Raw genomic sequence first — 22,194 nt, 5'->3', positions numbered from 1 at the left:
AATAAAACTCATTCATGGCTATTTGCATTTTCAAAAAAAAGACTCCTGGAGAGGGAATCAAACAAAGGTGAAATACTGTCAGACTGTTTCTGGGAATGCATTAAAATTCTTGGCGAGTCACTTTAATGTTTTAGGCTACTACTGAATGACTAAAGAGATTATTATTTCAATGTATCTAATAGCCCTCTTGATATCAGGAACTACTAATGAAGTTGAATGTCTATTTTACATTGAGAGTCTACTATGGAAAATAGGGAGAACAGGAATAGTCCTTTCTATTATCTAGAGGGAAATAATTCCAGAGGGGTTTGGTGCCTCCTTTGCCAGCACACAGTAATGGTTAATATAGTTGACTGGGGAGAACACAGCAAGCATGAACAAGGCCAGCAATCAGGCAGTTTGCCACTACAGTTTGCTATGGAAAGAGTCAAGGGAGCAACAGATAACAGCACAACTCAATTTCAGCCGGTATAAAGGACAAGGGACCAGCAGACATTATGCCATCTTTTGTGTTCCTGCCAAAGGCAACTGACAAATAGGTACTCACTGAGTATAATTTCCTTGCTAGGGGAGCAGATAAAAGCGTGGTGGAATGCCTCTCTGGTATCCAAAACTATATACTAGGACTTATGAAATCCTCTCCAGCAGAATATAAGGAAAAGACCAAGGATGTCACTTCAATTAAATATAGTAGATAAAGGGAATTTTGTAGAAAGCTTTGCATAATAGATAATATTTGTGTTTCTTGATGATGGGAGCCCATACCTCATCATTTCTGGTGTGAAAGACTTATAGCTATGGATTGACAAAGTTCCAGAAGGTCCCTGTCAAGGAAGAAGGAATGTCCGCCTACTGTCCAGGTTATAAGGAGAGCTTAAGTGTTTGAAGGAGGAAACAGAGAAAAACAAACATATGAAGACCTAAGGGGGATTCTTACCCAAGTGAGGAGATAAGAGGGTAGAAGAATATGACAGAAAAGAGAGGAAAGAAAGGCTTCTGAACTTCTGGAACTAAGTAAAATTTTTAACAATTTTAAGGCTTTTCACCTAAAGGAAGAGACTGGAGATCTCAGGAGGAAGTCCTTTTCTTGTCCAGCAAATGATAATGGAGAACACACCCTAGGGTCATCTTGTGAAAGATCACCCAACAATGCTCAAAGGGAAAGAGAGAGGGAGAGAGAGGGAGATATGTATAGTTGGTGATTACTAACTAGAAGGAGTTAAGGCTGATATATTTGATATATTAGCCTGACATATTCTTAGCTGTGATATTTTCCTGTGACATGTATTAAGGACTTGATAGAGATCCTACTGAAATCTGTCAGACCTCATGACCACTCTCCACTCTTGAAGGTTTTCACAGGATTAAAGTATATAACAGAAAGAACTTTGAAAACATTTCAAGAAACATGAAGTGCTGAGTAAGATAACTAGAGACCTTAGGCATAGGAGTAGCATTTTCTTCAATATCAGTCACTTATGTTAAGGAAGTCAATAGAATAATGTGAAGTTGAGAAGTAAATATATGGCAAAGGAGATTATATATAAGAATGTGATTTAGATGTTTGGAGCAAAACTTAATATATAGGAATTGTGGGCTCATAGTCAAAGATGAAATGAAATTAATGAGTCCTATTTCATATATATATATATACACATATGCATACATATACACATATGTGTATATACATGTATAAATATATTATATATTTATAAAGTCTGGAATGTTGCAAATATATTTTTTAAAAAATTAAACTGAAAATAGAAAATATACCCTATATTTTTCAAAAATAGCTACCTTGCAAATTAATAATTCTAACACAGGAAAAGTAACTGATGATAACTCGGTGGGTCAGTGAATACAATGCTGACTGGGAATCAGGAAGACCTGAGTTCAAATGTGACCTCAAACACTTACTAGCTGTGTGACCCTGGACAAGCCATTTAATTTCCATTTGTCTTAATCCACTAGAAGAGGTAATGGCAAATCATTCAAGCGTCTTTGCCAAGAAGATTTCATGGGTAGTATCATCTACAAGGTCATAAAGAATCTGACACAACTAAACAACAAAAAATATTCTGCAAGAAGAGAACCCAGTGCCTCAGATATGTGCATAAAGATGTACAAACTCTAGTTTACAAATAGAATAACCTTAATATCCTAACAGATGGTTCCATATATATTCCCATAGATGTCACTAAAATTTGGTGGAATGAGGGATTCATGTCTGGAATATGGATCTAGAGAATTAATAGCTTATTTAATTTTTAAAAAGCAGAATTAGTAAAGAGAAAGGGAGATATATAGAATCTAGCAACCATTGGATAGAAATGGAAATTTAGATGAGGAAGATGAAGAAATGGAAGCAATATTATTATGGAAGTAAAATAAAGGCAACCTGGACTGAGGAATTAGATTGTGGGAGAGACAGATCACAAAACCCTACAGGATATAATAGTGTTGGGAGAATTCGGCTACCCAAACATCTGTAAGAACTCCCTCTCAAAGGCAGAGGTGCTTTAAAAAATCGTGGCATATACTAATTATTATTCCATTTTTCAAAAGCTGGAATAAGTGTAAGGAGAATTGCTATGCTGCACCTTATTCTAACTAACAGGAAAAGCAAGTTTGTAAAGACAGAAATGATGGCAACCTTGGGGATAATCAACCATTAAATCTTAAAATTGATTGTGGAAAAGCACTATGAATCACAAAATGCAGAGACTCACAGAGCAAATTTTAAAGAATTCATAGCAAAAATAGTTAAGATCCATTAGCTATATATTCTATAGGAAAAAAATGACCCAATGGTGGTTTTGAACCTCACAGAAATGGAATTTGAAGGCAGTAAATCAAAAGAATATTGAGGATGAAAAGGTGGCACTCTTTTTAGAGTCTTGCATGGCTACACAGAGAAGTCATCTGTTAATTCAGTTTCTAAACAAATACTTAAGTTGAATTGGGTGGGCCATAAATGATGAGAACACAAAGAGATGTTTCAGTCTCTTAGGAATAAGGAAAGTCAAAGAAGAGACAGAACCCTACCTGGGAGTGGGAGGAGCTGGGGAAGCAATCATAACAGGTGACTATGAAACGGTAGAGTTACTCAACTATTGCTTTATATCCATTTTCAGTGCCAAGGGAGAGGGTCTTTAGGCTGGAGAAGATAAAATTATCATGTTTAACAAAGTGTTGAAAATGTAGTTAAATAAGAAAATTATGAATACTCTGACTATGGAGAAGTATAGAAAGACTGCGGAAACAAAAATACACGACTGTTGCTAAGTCATTTCATTCTTGCCTGACTCCTTGTGATGCCATTTGAGGGTTTCTTGGCAAAGATGCTAGAGCGCTGTGCTATTTTTTTCCTCGAGTTCATTTTACAGGCAAATAAGGTTAAGTGACTTGCCCAACCGTCAGACAGCTAGTAAGTTTCTAAGGCAAGATTTGAACTCAACAAGATGAGTCTTGAGGTTTGCCACTTTATCCATTATGCCACCTAGCTGCAACACAATGATTACATCAATCTAAATGAAAAGAATAACAACCACAAAACAATCAAAAGAAAATATTAAAAATTTCAGAGAATAAGCATCTCCCTAAAGGAATGATATAAGAAATAACCACCATACTTCCCACACACTCTCCTTTGCAAAGGTTTGTGAGGTACACAGATGTGAAACATTTCATACATTTTGAGATTTTAAAAAATCAGTTTTGATATTTTTTCCCTTGATCCTCTTAATTTTTTTCTTGCTGAAACATTTTAATGGGATGGCTCTCAGGGAGGCAGATGCATTAGTCAATTAAAAAAATGAATAAAATGCATTTTTCTAAGAGAAGCAAAGAATGATGATGGATGTAATATATCTCCATAAGTTCAAGTCACTTAGTCTTGGCAAACTATATCATATGGTACTGAAAAAGTTGGCATATTGGATAGATGATCCACTGTTGGGGATCTCTGACATATAGAATATGGAAAAGTTTTTGCTAAATAAGGGTAACTCATTTTTTTTAAAGGTGGAAAGCCAAGGCATTCATAAATTGCTGAAGTGACTGAGGCAAGCATGGGCAGGAAGCTAAGAAAAATCAGAAGGGGAGAGGTGCAATCATTTGGAACAATATGGAGGGTTTCATCATTTGGGAAATGGCTAAACAAATTATGTCATATAAACATAATGGAATATTATTCTGCTATACGAAATGATGAAAGGGATTGTTCAGAATAACCTGGGAAGATTTGTACGGATGAATACAGAGTGAAACAAGCAGAGTCAGGAGAACTGTTTATACAATTATAATATCATTGAAAAGGAAAAAAAACAACAACACATTTTAAGGACTCAAAAATTCCTGATAATGCAATAACCAGTGACTATTCCACTGACTACTAAGCTTGTTCTTCACCTCCTAACAGAAAGGTGATAGTTTCAGTGTACAAAATGAAACATATATTTTGGGGAGACATGGGCAATGTGAGAATTCACTTGGCTTGACCGCATATTTTTTCATTGTTTTTCTTTTAGTTTTCTTTTTCCCCCCAATGGGAATGGGAGGAATAAAAGAAATACAAAAGAGATTTGTGTTCATTGAAAAAGCAAAACAAAATCTAAATTTGTAAAAAAAAAAATGAATACAGAGAACTAGAAGTTGCAATGAGAATGGAGAGTAAAGTTATTAAAAATGAAGAAGGGAGAGAGATATAAGAAAAGAAAACTACAGCCAGAAAGAAAGCTTCAGAGGGTGGTATTTGGGGGGTAGTACAGTTATAGTTGTTTTTGACATCTTAAATATGGTTAAGAAGGCTGATGAGCTATGGAGATGGCAGTCACCAGAGAGGAGGGGAAAGAATTGTGACAGTAATATATTGGAACTTTGCATATTTTTAAAATTTTTATTTTTAATTTATGGAATAAAACAAGCATCTTCATAATATAGTTCAATAAAAATATGCTTGCACATGTAACTATAAATCCACTATTCACAATTTGCTATTTCTTTCAAATGTACAACAAAATTATCACATACATTTCTTTTTTTCTCCCCTCCTCACCATTCCCTAACCTAGAGATGGCTACCATTAGTCACAAATATGGATATGGATATGCATATGCATATGCACATGTATATGTACATATATGAATGTGTATATACATGTAGGTAAAAGTATTCTATACAGATTCTTTGTATCAGTTCTTTCTCTGGATGCAGACAGAATCTTTCTTCATATGTCCTTTATAGTTAATTTGGGTATTTATAATAGTCAAATTAACTTACTTGCCAAAAATTAGTATTAAAACAATACTGCTGTTACTGTACACAGTATTCTCTTGGTTCTGTTCATTTTTCTCCATTATTTCATGTAAGTCTTTCAATATTTGTTCTAAAATCATTGAACTCATAATTTCTTATAGCACAGTTGTATTCCATCATTATCATATATCACAACTTGTACCACCATTCCCCAGTTGATAAGAATCCCTACAGTTTCCAGTTCTTTGCCACCACAAAGATGCTATAAACATCATAGAACATATATATATATATATATATATATATATACATATATTCTATTTTTCCCCCTAAATATCTTTGGAAATACATCAAGTAGTGGTATTGTTGAGTCAAAGAGTATAGGTAATTTAATAGTTGTTTGGGCAGAATTCGAGATTGTTCTCCAAAATGGTTGCATCAATTCACAATTCCACCAACAATGAATTAGTGTCCCAATTTTTCCACATCCCCTCCAATATTTGTCACTTTCCCCTTTGGTCATGTTAATAATTCTCTTAGGTGTAAAGTGATATCTCAAGGTGGTTTTAATGTTCATCTCTCTTATCAATAATGATAGAGTGTTTTTTTCAAATAACTGTAAATTGCATTGTTTTTTTCCTTTGGAAAACTATTCATATCCTTTGACCTTTTATCAACTGGAGAAAGATTCTTATTCTTATAGATTTGACAAAGTTCTTTATTATTCTGCTTTCCTTCTGATCTTTGCTACATTTGTTTTACTTGTAAAAAATACCCTTTTTAATTTAATGTAATTGAAATTATATCTTTTACACCTAACTTTACTCTCTGGCTGTTGTTTATTTGTCAATTGGTTGCCTACTCATAAGTCTGATTATTATTAAAACATTTTGTGTTCCAATCCTCTTGTAAAATCTCTCTTTATATCTATATAGAACTTTACATATTAAAATCACTTAAGATGAAGGGAAGAAATGGAATATCAAAGGAAACTGTGCTAAAATCATCGAGGAAATGAATTAAGTACAGGGAATTAATAACTAAGAAGGGAAGAGGGTAGAATAGTTGTATGGCATCCCATGGAGGAGTCTTCCTTTCATTTGTTATTTTGTATTCCAAATTCTACCACAGGGCTTCATATTCTGGGAAAACTTGATGAATACTTGTTGATTGACTTTTGGGCTGGGATTTGTTTTCCCCAGACTTAAGGAAAATATTTTCCTGGAAAGCAAATTCACTTTTTATCTTTACTTCAAGTAAAATCTGATCAGCACTGTTTGGACAATTATAATGAAGGAAAATGCCACATTGACTACATGAGCACAGAGAGCATCAGTAGCAGTTACTGGTATGTGTACTTTGATGTTTCTCTCTGATTGGCCAGGTATGTTGTTTCCATGGTGATTCCCTATAGAACGCATTCCCTATAGAACTCATTCCCCTTCATCTCTTTATCTGTTTCACCCATCACTGTATGGATTCTGACTTAAACAATAACAGACAGCAAGATTAATAAAACCGAAGTTCTTTTTAATGAAATCAGCTTAGGTATCAAGGCCCTTAACTTTGTAATCTGTTTTCAGCAACTGTAACTGCTGCACAATCACTTCCAGCATCTCTCAGGGGAGCAGAAAAAGGCCTTCATTCCATCTCTGATCTGCTTCTTGTCACTGGAGATTATTGGTAAGAAATACTTTCACAGAAATGCTTTTTACAATTGCTCTGATGTCACTGGGAAAACAACAACTTTTCATCTTTTTATTTTTCTGTATCATAATTCACTTTGGCTATCTCATCATCATCAAGAAAAACAAAACACATTTAAGTACCAATTAATCATGTATAGCTTTGTGCCCAGTGACGTCACAACTACTGAGAGGTAGACTGTCATTACTCTGCAGGATATTGCTATCTAAAAAAAAAAGACTCTGATTTCAATAAATAGTCAGGAGAGCAAAATAATTAAATCAATAAGTGATTGGACAGTGGGCTATTTACATTGTGCATGATTCAAGAAAAAGTGCGTTTTAGAGAAAAGGATAATGCCATTGATCTGACAATGCTGGGGCACTGGCTGCAAATGAGGACAAGCAGCTTTGGTTGCTGCCCATCTGGAAGTCACCGAGCTTGCTGCTCTTTCAAGGATTGTAGGAATAGAAGGCAGGCCCATATAATTTAAAATCTGCTCCAACCAAGTACAATTCCCATCTATCACCCTGGCTGGAACAGGTTCCATGGGTACCCCGAAGTTGTCCAGACAGCTTGCTGTGTTTTTATATTATTTCTCTAGTTTGGGAACTGTCATTGTGATAGACTGAAGGTGTCTGGGGCTCTGATCAAGAAAATGAGATCATTCTAAAATAGGAAGAACTAAGTGGAGGAGATGGAAATTCTAAGAGACTTAGTTATGAATATTATTGAAATAAAATGTGCACTAGGGACTTGACCTGAGCCAAAGTGGGAACCTCAAACCACAAAGCACTGTACTAATTTTGAGTTAGTTGATATGATTTGTTTTTGCATCTCCACATTATTTGGATTTCAAGCTGGAAGGGACCTTAGATCAGGATTATTTTGAACATTTTGCCTATATAGATAGAGAAACTGATACCCTTAGGTGTTAAGCAATGATAAATCACATACTTTGAACTGCAGAATCTATAGTGTAGATTTTACAAAGAAGTATATAAAACAGTCCCCACCCTCAGGAAGCTTACAATCTAGTTAGGGAGATGTGTTTTGAGAAGTAAACTAAAAATACATGACAGTATAAAATTATATATGAATATATGTGTATGTATGATTATACACATAAATACAGATGTGTGGATAAAGGTATTAATATTGATATGGATATAGATATTTAGATGATCTAGATATGGATATAGATGTGGATATGTATGTAGATATAGACATGCAAAGAGCAATATATGTAAATTGAGGAAGAAAAGATAACTTTAAACTCTAGTCATTGGGGGAAAGGTTATGGGCCAGGTGGGATTAGAAGGGGTTTAAAGGAATTAGCAAGATTTAAAGCATAAAACAAAAAAGAGTCCCATTTGAGAGCCATTGAGTAAATTACTCTAGGTAGAGCAGCATTTTAAGGGATACTGAAAGAGAAGGTTGGAAGAGGTCAGATATAGATTATAGGGAGGGAAGGGGAAGGAATAAACATGTATATAGTGCCTACTATTTGCAGGCACCAAGTTAAGTGTTTTACAAATATTATCTCATTTGATTAACCCCAGGAGGTAGGTGCTATAATTATCCCATTTTACAGCTGAGGAAACTGAGGTAAACAGGGGTTAAGTGACTTGACTAGTGCCACACAGCAAATAAGTGTCTCCGACAAGATCTGAACTCAGGTCTTCCTGACTGTAGGCTCAGCACTTTAAGTTCTGCATCACCCAGTGATACTGGGGGATGATACTGGGAAATGATGATAGATACTGGGATATGCTTTCTGCATGGAACAAATAACCACTGAGGAAGGAACTAGATAATTGTGATATTGCCCAGGTTATTTCATATTCATGAGCCTCAATGGTCTTACCTAGAAAATAAGGGTATTTTAGAGGATTTTAAGATATTATCTGGGCTAAGATTGTATGGCTGTTTTTTTAGTGGAGAGTAGTACAAAAAAAGGATGTATTAGGTAGTAGGGTGTAGCTCCTATAAGGAAGGAAGGCTGTCCCAGTCAGATAAATGAATGCTGCTCTAAACCCAAATAATCATTTAAAAAAAACTGAACTTGTCAATCAATTTTATAGCATCTTAGGGGAGGCAGAGCTAAGCTGGCAGGGTAGCAGGGAGCTCAGTCTCCTCACCCCACTGGAAAAAAAAAGACTCTCCTCTAACCAAATCTAGAAAACACAGCAGACTCAATTCTGATCAGGAAATTTTTTAAAAATCACAACGAGGCATTTTTATCCAGCTCAGGTAAGCACAGGGAGAAAGAGAAGTCAGATGATGTTGGGGACAGGGTCTGTCCAGAAGCATATGTCTTGTACCATTCCAGTCCAGGGGGAAGTTGTACAGTAGTACAAAATATGTTTCCAGATCCATCATCAAGGGGGTTAATCTTGTGTAGGCTGCTTGAATAGATGCCAATGGGCAACTCTGACACTCGCTACCCAGTTCTTACTCATAGATCCAGGGCCAACTGAAGAGGGAACCTGAGCCTAGGGGTGAAATTCCACAGTATGGCGTTGTTGTGATATGTATGTGTGTATGTGCATGTGTATGTGTGTATGTGTATATATTTATATATGCATGCATGAGTATATATGTGTGTATGTTATGTATATACATAAGTGTATATGGATACATAGATCGATATCTATCATCTCTAATCTACTGAGAGGGTGCCCATCAGTTGGAGACTGGTCAAACAAGCTATGGTACAAATGTGATGGAATACTATCGTATTGTAAGAAACTATGAAGGAGATGCTTTCAGAGAAACCTGGGAAGACTTACATAAACTGATGCAGTGACATAAACAGAAGGAGAATATTGTATACAGTAATAATAATAATAATAATATTGTAGAGACAAATAAATTTGAAAGGCTTAGGAACTCTGATCATTGGAATGACCAAACACAATTCCAGTGGACTTGTCATGAAACCTGCTACCCATCTCCCAATAGACTTGAAAGTGCAAAGTCAGACTTTAAAAAATGGTCAATGAAGAAATTTGTTTTACTTGACTATATACATTTGTAACAGGGACACTCTCTGTCTCTGTCTCTCTCTCTCTGTGTCTCTCTGTCTTTCTGTGTCTCTGTCTCTCTCTCTCTGTCTCTCTGTATCTTCCTCAGTTGGGTGGGGGTTGGGGGAAGGAGGGAAGACTAATTTCTTCTGATTAAAAATATAATTTTAGAAAGGTATTATAGCATCTTGATTGGCAAATGGATTTCTTTCTAAAGTTCTTTCTAAAGTTGTGGAGTTCTTTCCACAACTTTACTACTCAAGAGAAATTGTTACAGTATATGAAGCATGGGTGTTAAGAACCTAGAGAGAACCCTTTGCAAAAATTCAAATTGAGTCATCCACATTGGTCAAAGAGGCTAAAGTGTAATGTAAAGTACAGGAGACAAGGACTCAGAAGACCTGGATTTGAATCCTTGATCTCTTCCTTACTGGCTGGAGGACCTTGGTCATGTTATCTAATCTTTATTAGGCTTGGTACCTTGTCAGTAAATAATGGTAATGTTTTTCTAACTACTTATATGATAGTATTATCATTCAGAAAATGTCCATAAACTTTACAAAATGATAAATAAGAGTGTGTTACTACTAGTAGTGACAGCTAGGAAGCAAGTATATGTAGTACACTGGGTCTGGCTTTAGGAAGACCTGAGTGCAAATCCTCCCTCAGATACCATGTGAGCCTAGGCACATTATTTTAACATCTACTTACCTTAGTTTCCACTTCTGTAATATGGAGATTATCATAGCACCTCCTTCCATGGTTTATTGTGGAGATCAAGCAACAAAATATTTATAGTGAGAATGAAATGATATGACACTAGTAAGGAACTTTGTAAGTCTAAAAGAGCTATATAAATGCTAGCCAGCTGGTAGTAGTAATAGCAATTCTTTACAAAATAGGAAGCCAATACCTGCCCAATGACTTCTCAGAGCTAGTGTGAGAACAGAATGAGATCAGGCTATGGAAAGGATCAACACCATGGAAGGTAAATATAAGGTGTTAGTAAATTATTTATTAATTGTCCACTACCAGGCACTGTGTTAAGCATTTTAATGGAGTTTACCCATATCAGATATCTATTCATTTTAAATATTCAGACATTCTTGAATTAATTTTTAATGCAAAAAGTATGACTTTGAACTCATAATATTGGGGAGTCAAAATATTCTATACTTTTAACCAAAGAGTCAGGTTATTTTTGGAATTTAAGAATGATTATGCTTGTTCTAAAGTAAGTAGATTTTTAAAGAAATTACATTTTCTAGAGAAAGGCCAAAGAGTTGTAGAATTTCCGAGTTGGAAGAGAACTCATATTATGGGATCCCAAACAGAAATTGAATCCCCACCACCACCAGCCAAGAGGGGATCCAACCTTTGCTTAAAAAAATTTAAATTAGGTGAACATCCACTCCCTATTTGGGCAGACCACTCCATTTTTGAAGTAAAATTTACTCCTATTCAACTTCCACTCATTGCTTATTTCAAAAGTAAACACTGACCCACAGCTAAAGAAATGATGACCTATCAAATTTTACTCATGCAATCATGTGGGGAATTTGCCTTAAATTTATTTATAATTCTTTCTATTTTGAGCTTAATAACCATCTGCATTAGGATAGGGGTTGAAAGGGGAATCTGAGTGTATTTTCTATAGGCATATATTTTTTAAATTTTAACCTTGCAAGAATTAAATAGAGAACTCGTCATGATGACAGGCATCTTTAGTCCCTGCTTCTGGGGAAGCTAAGTTCATAGATCATTTGAGTTCAAGGGTTCTGAACGGTAGTAAGTTCAATGCCAACTAAATAATCACAATAAATTTAACAATAATATAGTGGGGGATGGGAGGTTACAAACTGCCTAAGGATTGAATCAATGTAGTTCAGTTTGGAAATGAAACAGGATAATCTTGATCAATGATGGGATCTATCTGTGAATGATTACTACACTTACAGACAGGGTGAAACCGGGAGATCCAGTCTCAAAATAATAGACAGATGGACATACAAACACATAGACAGACAGACAAAGAGACAGACAGACAGATAGATAGATAGATAGATAGATAGATAGATAGATAGATAGATAGAGAGAGAGATAGATAGATAGATGATAGATGGACAGATTGATAGAAAAATGAGTGATTGAATAAATGAATGACTAAATCAATGTAATAAGTGAATGAATGAAAAGATAAGTAGATAGATAAATAAGGAAAACAAATGAATAAATTCAAATTAAGAAGCAAGAACTTGAGAGGAATATAGGTCGTGGCTAAATTTAGATAATGCAAATTCTCAGATTAATTAAAATTGTTGTAGGATACTGACTTTTTATGAGTATTTATAAAACTTATTTGGACTACTTTCTATTTAAAAGGAAGACAAACAAACAATCACAACAACAACAAAAAAAAAAACCCAACCTCTGTCTTCTAGTCCCAGTTGTTCCTTCATGATTGGAAGGCAAATGGAATCCATTCCAATAGTGCTCAAATTCCCACCCTGGAGCAGATGGGTATAAATGACAACTTTACTATTTCAATAATCTATTGTTTCATCCATCCAGACATCCTCTCTGCTGATTAAAATCATGAACATGGTCTAACTTTAAAGGTCATCTCAAAAGTTGTGGCTAAAACATTCATTGCCCTCATAGTCAAACTGGTGACAAGCCTGAAAAGGGACAAAGAAATGATGGAAATAATGTATAGAGTAACTGAGTCACATGAAAATTTGGTTTTGGCTCCTGGTTCTTCACTTTACTTGCTCTGCGACCTTTTGTCTTACATTTTTTCCATGAATAAACCTGAAAATAATCATAACTGCCAGCCAGCCACTGGAGAGGCTGTGAAGACTGATTAGATAATGTCTATGAAATACCTTATATAGCTTACAGAAAAATGTGATGTAAATGCAAGGTATAACTTCAAATTGTATTTCTTTTTAATTCTTCCTTCATCTTCTGACTCTCAAGTGTATGGGATAAAGTTGGAGTTAGATGGGGTGGGAGTCATTAAGGTAAAGGGATGTCTAGTAGTGGCAACAATAACCTACAATCCTCTTCCTTTTCCTTTGATTGAACGCTGTGCTTTGGGTTTCTGAAACAGAGGACAGCAATCAAAGGAGAATGTCAGGGTTAGAAGATACCCCATTATGCTTTCAGAAGGTTGAATTGTATTGGGGATATTACAGGGAAGATGGATACTTGTTACAGGTTGAACTATGTATTTTCTAAAGCCATAGGATCACAGCTTTAGAGCTAAAAGGGAGGCTGTAGAGACAAAACCCCTTATTTTGCAGATGAGAAAACTAAGGTTTAGAGAGATTGAAAAAAAAATACCTTATCCAAGATTCAAACCCAAGACATCTGACTCCAGATCCAGTACTCTTGTACCACATTATCCCTTTATCTCTGAGATTCTATAAAAACTACATAGAGTAGAGAGAATGTCTTCCTATGGACCTACAGCTAATTAGTGACAGACACAGGGTTAGAACCCAGTATTCCATATCCTTAGTCCACACTCTTTCCAGAATATCACAAGTATTTCTGATTGCAAGGTTTTAAGAAAAATTATGAAAATGCATATATCATAATCTGATTCCCTTCACTGTCACCATAAAGATGCAAAAACTGTTGGTAATAATGGCAAATATTCTGTGTTATTCAGAGAAGAGAGAGGAATAAGAGGTTATATAAGGCCTACTATATGCAAGACACAATACAAAATGCTTTTACAAATATTTAATTTGATCCTCACAACAACCTTGATTTATTTTTTAAAGTGCTATTATTTTTCCCATTTTACAGTTGATGAAACTGAGGAAAACAGAAGTAAAGTGACTTGCCCAGGGTCACAACTAGGTAGTGTCTGTAGCTGGATTTGAACTCAGGTCTTCCTGACTTCAGGAACAGTGCTTTAGCCAAAAAAAAAATATTCCTCCAAATTTCTTTAATCCTACAAAGCATCAACAACAAAGGCGAGGTTGAACATCTGCTGCTAAAATGTTTTGTATTTATCAAGACACATAAAGGAAGGAACTAAAAATAACACTTTTTGGAAAAGCAACATAATGTTAAATATAGGCATCTCCACATAATAGTCCTAAAATTACTAGTTTTATATCCCAACAATTGCAATTCTTACTTCATCTTTTTCTTCTCCTTTCTTTCTTTGTAACCAATGAACCATTTCAAGCCACATGTTTCCTTTTTAACCTCAGTAAATATTATAACATATGCGCAGTGTATGTGGTGCCCACTGCAGAACCTCCTGCTGATATGCAATTTTATAATTTTGTCTTGGTATCATCAATTTTGATCCATATCAAAGGTCATCATTCAATTACAATTAAATAACTTAGTTTTACACACACACACATAAAAACATTTCATAATTTCATATCTTCTAAATTTGTGGAGGATTAACTGTATCATTTTTTTTCTAAAGGAAAAAATTGTTCTTAACATCAGAAATCTAGGAAGAGCCATGTCAAAGCTATGGCCATCCCATCCATCACCCTGATCCTCAATTTCAGCCTCATCCTAACCCTCTCCTGGCCTCTTTACCTTCTTCTCTATTGCACCAACCCCATACTATTCCCAAGGAATTAAAAGTATTGAATGAATTTAATTTTTTTTTTACATACAGTACAAGAGCCATGTCTCCCAAATGATTAGTTCTAAAAGGACAGGGAGCATATATGCATATGTGGTACTGTGGGAAGAAGACCATATTTGGAGCAGAGAAACTGAATTTGAATGAATCACTTATTTGGTTCCACCGCTTATTACCCATGTGATCAGAGTGCCCTGCTCTGTGATTTATCATCTTAAAAACTGCCTGGGAACACTGAGAGGTAAAGTCATGTGACCAGGCTTCACATAGCTTGAACACATTTCTTCTTAAAGCTTCCGAAGTTGGCTCTCTAACCACTAACCATAATGCTTTCCATGAGGAGTGGGGTGGAAAGGTAGAGACCTTGGACCATAATAGTTAATAAAGATTTCTTCATTAATTTCTTTTTCTGTCATAGTGGAAAACATCCAAGGAGTGGGGGTGGGGGTTCAGAAGTAAATATTGTCATCTTGGTAGGTCCAAGCTCTTTTAAGAGTACTGCCTCAAAATTTTGGAAGGTACAATGCAGTTCAAGGAATCTCTAAGGAAAGGGTTGGGAGATACAATGATTACTGTGAATTGGAGTCAACAGACCCCAATATCAATCATTATCAATAAAATAGCCACAGAGAATCAAGGTCTTTGAATAGAACATTATGACCACACACTTAAGCCTGTTTCTTTAGGAAAGAATAGACATATTCGGCTCAGATTGGGTAAATAATCTAGCTCCAAAATAGTTTTAGTTCTAATTATAGCTTAAGTTGTTAAGATGGTTATTTCTTAAGGAATTTCAGAGTTTGAAGGTAATTCAATTGTTATGTAGTTCAACCTGTTACCTGAACAATAAGACCTTACACTACCCTCTCCTCCCTCCTACCATTAACATTCTTTCAAGATGTCTTTTTGTGATTTCTTTTACTCCTTCAGGGCTCTTTAAACATAATTTTATGTTGTGATGTATAAGGTACACTAAAAAAAATTAGACATAAGACTTTAGCCCAGAAAAGAATGGTTACTATTCCAGATGATATCTGAAGAATGCCAAAGTTACCCAGTGGTATAGACACTCATCACCATTTGCCATCTGGATGATGGAAATATCCTCCCAATAGATCTCCCTGTCTCAAGTCTCTCCTCATTCTAAATCATTCACCACACAGCTGACAAAGCAGTAAGCCTTAAAGCACAGGCATATTTGGTGATGTCACACCATGCTCAATAAATTACAGTGGCTACCTATCAACCATGCAGTCAAATTTGAACCATTCTGTTTGTCACGTAAACCCTTTCAAGCTTATTATGCATTACATTCTGTGGTCCAGCCAAGCTGACCTTCTTGTTCTTCATTGCACACAGCCATCTATCTCCCATCTCTCTGCCTTTTCATAAATTGCCTCCCATCCTTATATGTGCTCCCTTCTCACCTCTGCCATTTATAATATTTAGTTTCCCCCTGTTTAACTCAATATACACTTTCTGCCTGAAGTCTTTTTGATAACTCCCATTTGCTTATACCCCCCAAACTGTGGTTGTTTAGTTGTTTTTTAGTCATGTCCAACTCTTTGTTGATTCCATTTGGCATTTTCTTGGCAAAGATAGTGAAGTAGTTTGTGGTTTCCTTTTCCATCTCATTTCAAAAATGAGGAAACTGGGGCAAACAGATTAAATGACTTGTGCTGGGTCATACATCTAGTAAGTGTCTGAGGACAGATGTCAACTCAGGTCTTCTTGACAGCAGGTCCAGTTCTCTATTCACTGTGCCATCTAGCAATCCATTCCCCCAAAATTATACATATGTTGCATATACTCATTTGTCCAAATGCTGTGTACAAGTTTATTACATTATATTACAATATAGATAAACTACTTGACATCAGAAAGTTCAAGGGGCTGGCCCAAACAAGTAGAGAGGACACAAAGACAGGTATTAACATGAACACAAATGGAGGGTAGGGAGAAGTGAGTCAGGATATATGATCCATTAAAGGACTTCTTCAACAAGTCTGTCACCTATCTCTACTGATGGAGAGCAGATTCCACTCAGAAAGCACAAAGGCTATGCTTTAAACAGAAGAAGAATGTCATCAGAAGCAAGCAGCTTTTGAAATGCCCACTTGTCCTTTGCTTCCAGGAGATGCCCTTGCCATCTGCATTGAGGAGCTAGATGTACTCGCTTACACAGTAAGCAAGCAAGAGTTGATGCCCCTTGGAAACACATGGGATGGGAGGATCTGCTCCTCCATTGGAAGAGGCTGTTTATTTCTTCTGGAAGAAGTCTGTAATGGACACCTGCCTGTTGGCTTTGCCAGGAGCGGCTGTGCCCTTCTTGAGGCCCTTTCGTTCCTCCTTGGGCTCCTTCTTCACAGTCATTGAGGGGGGGTCTCTGTAAGGATGTTGTCTTCACCTTAAACTCTTCTTCACTGTCTGTGCAGGATTCACTCTCATAAGTCTTTTCTGTCACAATGCAGCCTTCCTCATCCTCAAAGATTCTGGATTTCAATGCTCTCTTTTCTCCATTTGTGGCATATTAAAGGAGGTTCTGGCTCAGTCTTTGGGGCTGGCTCAGGAAGGGGAGATTGAGGAGGACCTGAAGGTGGTGAATCGGCTTCATAAGCCCCTGGAGAATCTGGCACAATGTCATCTTCGCTGCTGTCTGATTCAGGAAGTTTAATTCTTCTCTTTTTCTTCAGGTTTTCACTTTCTTTTGCTTCATCATCTGAGAGTTCTGCCCATTTTCCCCTTTTCTTCCTCCTTTTGCTGCATTTTAACAGGTTCTACTTTCTTGTAGGGTTTCTTCAGGCCTCCACTGCATGCCAGCTTTGGCTCAGCAACAGAAACGGGAGGTTGTTCCAATGTTTTTTCTTCCTTCAGTGCTTATTCTGAGTCCAAATTGACTTTGTTTATTCATAGCAGTTTTCCCCAAAAAATTGTTCATCACATTCCCTTTTCCTGGCAGTTTGCTGCCTGCTGAAGATGTATTTGTGGCTTCTTTTGACTCTGTTTTAGTCTCCTTGTTAGTGTCTTGGGGTTTGGAAGCCATTTTGGAGGCAAATATTCCCATAATTCCTTTGGGATGTGGTGAAGTCTGTTTGGTAACAGGAAGACCATGGCCATTGGTAGTAGGCCCACCATTGGGTCGGGCCTCATTTGATGTCTGAGAATCAGGCTGTCCAAATTTCTTTGAAGGAGAAATTTCACCAGGGGCTCTGGGGACAGCAGTTGCACATTGGATGGCACTAAACTTGGTGCAGCTCTGCAGGTTGGTTTTGAGGATATCATAGTCGGTGTTGAACAGAGGCCCACTGTCCTTGAGCATTGCTTTCTGGACACTGTACACATGGATGCTGGCAGTCACAGCAAGCCTGGACTTCACTGCCTCCAGTTTATCTTCTCTCACTCCTGCAACCTTGTGGCACTTTCATTTACTAAGTGATGACAGGCAAGGCATGTATCTTATCTGGGCCTCATCAACAGGAATGATGTTATTCACACAACCTACTGATAGGAGTTTCCATTCTGAACAAGGCTACCCAACACCTAAGTATGTGACATGTAGCTGGGCTCCGGAATTTTACTATGTCTTCCTTTCAACATAATCATACAGCATCTGTTTGGCCTGGTTAACATGGATGCCTAGTGTATAGCTAAGCAATTTGTAGGTCACTATCTTGTTCTGGTCTGTGATGAACTCATCAAAGTTCTTCTGGTACAGTTGGTCTGCCATGGCGAGGGGCTTGACAGTCCCCAACTCCTTCTCACGCCACAGCACCACCCCTGTGACCGCCACAGCTCCTGCCAGTGGAAAGCAACTGCCTTGTTTTAAAATACTATAAAACTGGCATAGTATTTTTTTTAAAGGAAAACGGGATCAAATTCATCCTCTTTTGGAAATTTAAAACTGATTGAATGTACTAAGGTATTTTTCAGTAGTTCAATGTCAATTTGCAAGACAGTGTTCAGTGCAGTGATGCAGGGATCTTTGTATCTTGCTATTTATTTTATTTAATCTGTTTATATAAGGGAACAAATGACATTTTTGTTATATTTGCCAACAATTTCTCAGAGGGATAAATAATACAATGTATATTAAAAACAGGATCCAAAAAGATCTAGCAAGTTTTATCCATTAGGTGAAATAAAATTAGTTGGAATTTAGTAAGATAAATGTAAATTTTTACACTTGAGTTCAAAAAATCAAATTCAAAATTACAATATGGAACAGTGTGTCTCCTCTCAACAGCCATCCATTTGGAAAAGGACTGAAGTCAAGTAGCCATGCTTGGCTGACATATTTTAATATTGACTTACATAGGCTTCATCAGCCATGAAAGGCTCCTCGGACTTAGGCTACATTAAGAAATTAATAGCTTTCTGGAATAAAGGAATGATAGTCCAGTTGTATTCTGCCTTGGTCCAACCCTAACTTTAATCTTGTCTTCAGTTCTAGATGCCATGTTTTAGGGAGAGCATTGGTAAATTGATTAATATATAGAAGAGGCTGATTGTACTGTTAAATGTGAGGACTAGTTGCAGGAAATGGAAATTATGGAAAAGAAAACAATTTGATCCTAGACGACTCTGAGTATTTGGAATGCTGCCATGTGAATGAGGGAAGGAACTTATTTTGCTCATTCCCAGAAGACAAAACAAGAATAATGGGTAGAAATTTTAAAGACAGAAATTTAGATTTTATGTCAGGAAAACAAACAAAATGAAAACAAACAAACAAAAACAATCCTTTCTAACAATTAGAACAACCCAGAAGTAGAATGACCTTGTCTTGGGAGTTAGACTGCTCAGTTCCCTCTTGCTTGAGATCTTTAAACAGGGCCCAGATAAACACTTGTCAGGCATATTAGACACAAGGTAGTTTTCAGAAACCAGCTTGGAAATTCTGTAATATTAAGCTAGATGGATCCTTAGATATCATCTTTTCCAACCCCATCAGAGGCAGAGATTAGAGTGTCGATCATGGAGTCAGGAAGACCTGAATTTACTAGGTGTGATGTTGGGGAAATCGCTTTACTGGCTCAGTTCCATCAGCTATGAAATAGAGATAATAACAATACAACACAGGGCTGTTGTGAAGATCAAATGAAGAAATATTTGTAAATTGATTAGAATAATGCCTGATTTATAATGCTTAATAAATGATTAAAAAATAAAGACATTGTGTTCACAACACTACCTGATGAAAGGTACCTTCCCAAAGGTCCTGTTTTTTCAGATGAGGAAACTGAAGCCCGAAGAGGCTATGTGAATTGTATCAAGTCCCAGAGGTATAAGTGACAAAACCAGGCTTCAAATATGGGACTGCCAATCTCCCTGTCCTGAGTTATACCACACTGCCTCTTAGAATCATGCAGTGCTACAAAAATAAGGCTTTCAATTATCTGAGACCACAATCCCTAAAGCACTAGTGTGTGTGTGTGTGTGTGTGTGCGTGCGTGTGTGTGTGTGTGTGTGTGTGCGCGCATGTGTGTGTCCATATACTACTTAAAGTGAATTCTGGGGGAGGGACTATACTTTAGTAGACTGATGGGTTATATTAGGAAGAGGACCTCAGTTTTGATCTCAACTATGTCGTTGGCCTTGATAAAGTTACTTCACAGTTAGGTGGTGCTGTAGAGCACCTGCCCTGGAGTCAGGAGAACCTGAGTTCAAATCCAGACTCAGACACTTGACACATGTACTAGCTGTGTGACCTTGGGCAAGTCACTTAACCCCAATTGCTTTGCCTTCCCCCCTCTAAGTTAATTCACTTCTTGGTTCCTCAGTTTCCTCATCTGTCAAATGAAGGGCTGGGATTAGATAATCTCTCTCCTGTCTAAATACTGTAAAATAGTCCTAGCCATTGAATCAGAAAAGCTAGATATGGCTCTCACACCTGCTCTGTGGCAAGTTACATAATTTCTCTATGCTGCCGTTTCTTCATTTGTAAAATGGAGATAACTCCCAATTTAATTCAACAATGATTTTTTAAGGGACCTACTTCGTGCAGGGCATTGTGCTAGGTGCTGGGAATACAAAGACAAACATCAAATGTACCCTGCTCTCATGACCTGGTGAGTTTAAAAGATAAATTAGAAAAAAAAACACTTATAAAACCCTGTTGACTTTGTGAATTTGTTTTCTTTGAAGAATTTTCAGTTCTCCAAAAGCTAATAAGATAATTTGCCTTCTCAGGTTGCTGCTATGTCAAATACTTTTGTAAATGGTCATTTTAAGTTTCAAATACTAGGAAGAGATTCATATGTGTCCATTTGAAATACAATCAGAGGTAAATTGCCAAGGAAACTCATGCCGGCTTCCCTGTGCAAGCAGCAAAAATGCAAAAATGCATTTTGTTCATTGCACTAGCTGATGAAAGGTACCTTTTCAAATGTCCTGTTTTTCTTCCTAGGAAAAGGGACTTTGTATGTCTGTTTCCTGCTGGTATTAATTGACATAATACAACTACAAATACCAAATAGCCCAAAGATATTTGAGTTGTTTTTCCTCTGAGGATGATACAGTAGTTTGGCTTAATTTGGAAAATGTCTTTATTGAGTATTGCCCCTAGCAAATGTGTAGGCAGTAATACATTTTTCCTCTTCTCTATTGCCTTTGCTCATTTTCAGGTGTGAGCTGATTAACTTGCTATTAGGCATCCCATGCGACCTCTGTCTATTGTCATTGTTCTCAACAGCTCATCAAAATATATTGGGAAATGGTTCTGATCTATGTGTCATTTGGAGTTTTTTTTTTTTTTTTCTGGAGGGAAGTCTGATATTTACATCCTCCTTTGAGGTGCTATTTTTCAAATATAAACACCTTACATTGCTCTCTAACCAAGTGAATCTGTTTCTGGTCTCCCCTCCAGTTAGCAAACACCATTAAAAGGTTACCATTTACATAAGATCTATGCACCTATGCACCCAGTAACCTTTGCAGATCAGACATTGACTCCTCGAACTGCTTTGTATCATTATGTTGGAAACAGTTTTGAATCTGTGACAGAGCATACCATGTTTTGGAGAAAAGAGTGGTTTGGGAGTTAGGACACCCAGGATTGAGGTCACCACTAAGTAGAGGGTAGCATGTCATTGTAAAAACAAGAAATGTAATTCAGTTCATTGTGCATTTTTGGGATGACTACCTTGTGGCAGACACTGAACTTGGTGCTGCGGATACAAAGACAAAAATGAAAATTTCCCTGTCCTTGAGAAGCTTACATTCTACTGGATTTAAAATCAATAGATTTTGTGTTTGGATCATTGGAGTCATAGATAAAGGGCATTAAAGGTCATCTTGTCCAACTCCCTGATTTAGTACATATGGAAAGTGAGGCCCAGGGAAAGGAAGAAACTTGACCAGTGTCTCGCTGGAAGTAATCATCAAAGGTGAAATTGGAACTCAGGTCTTCTGACTCTAAAGCCCATATCCTTTACATTAATCCCTGCTGATCACATCCTAATTGTGGTGGGTTTTAACTGTGCATACTTGGACATGTAAAAGAAGGGGACAAACTAAATATCTCTAAGATCCCTTCTCATTTTATTTCTATGAACATAGTTAGCTATGTGACCTTGTACAAGTCATTTTACTTCCTTGGACCTA

The 22,194-nt window shown here is 36.7% G+C and overlaps 1 pseudogene; it reads right to left on the bottom strand.

Annotated features, from left to right (window-relative positions):
- Nucleotides 1–16,648: 16,648 nt before the first annotated feature.
- Nucleotides 16,649–18,340, bottom strand: LOC138154899 (DNA polymerase delta subunit 3-like; annotated as a pseudogene).
- Nucleotides 18,341–22,194: the final 3,854 nt, after the last annotated feature.

This window comes from Petaurus breviceps, unplaced genomic scaffold, assembly GCF_028583685.1.
Source record: "Petaurus breviceps papuanus isolate PSGF00001 unplaced genomic scaffold, PetGlider_PUasm1.0 91133, whole genome shotgun sequence".
NCBI classification, from domain to species: Eukaryota; Metazoa; Chordata; class Mammalia; order Diprotodontia; family Petauridae; genus Petaurus; species Petaurus breviceps.
The sequence above is the reverse complement of the archived record's forward strand: the minus strand, read 5'-3'. Positions and strand labels throughout refer to the sequence as shown.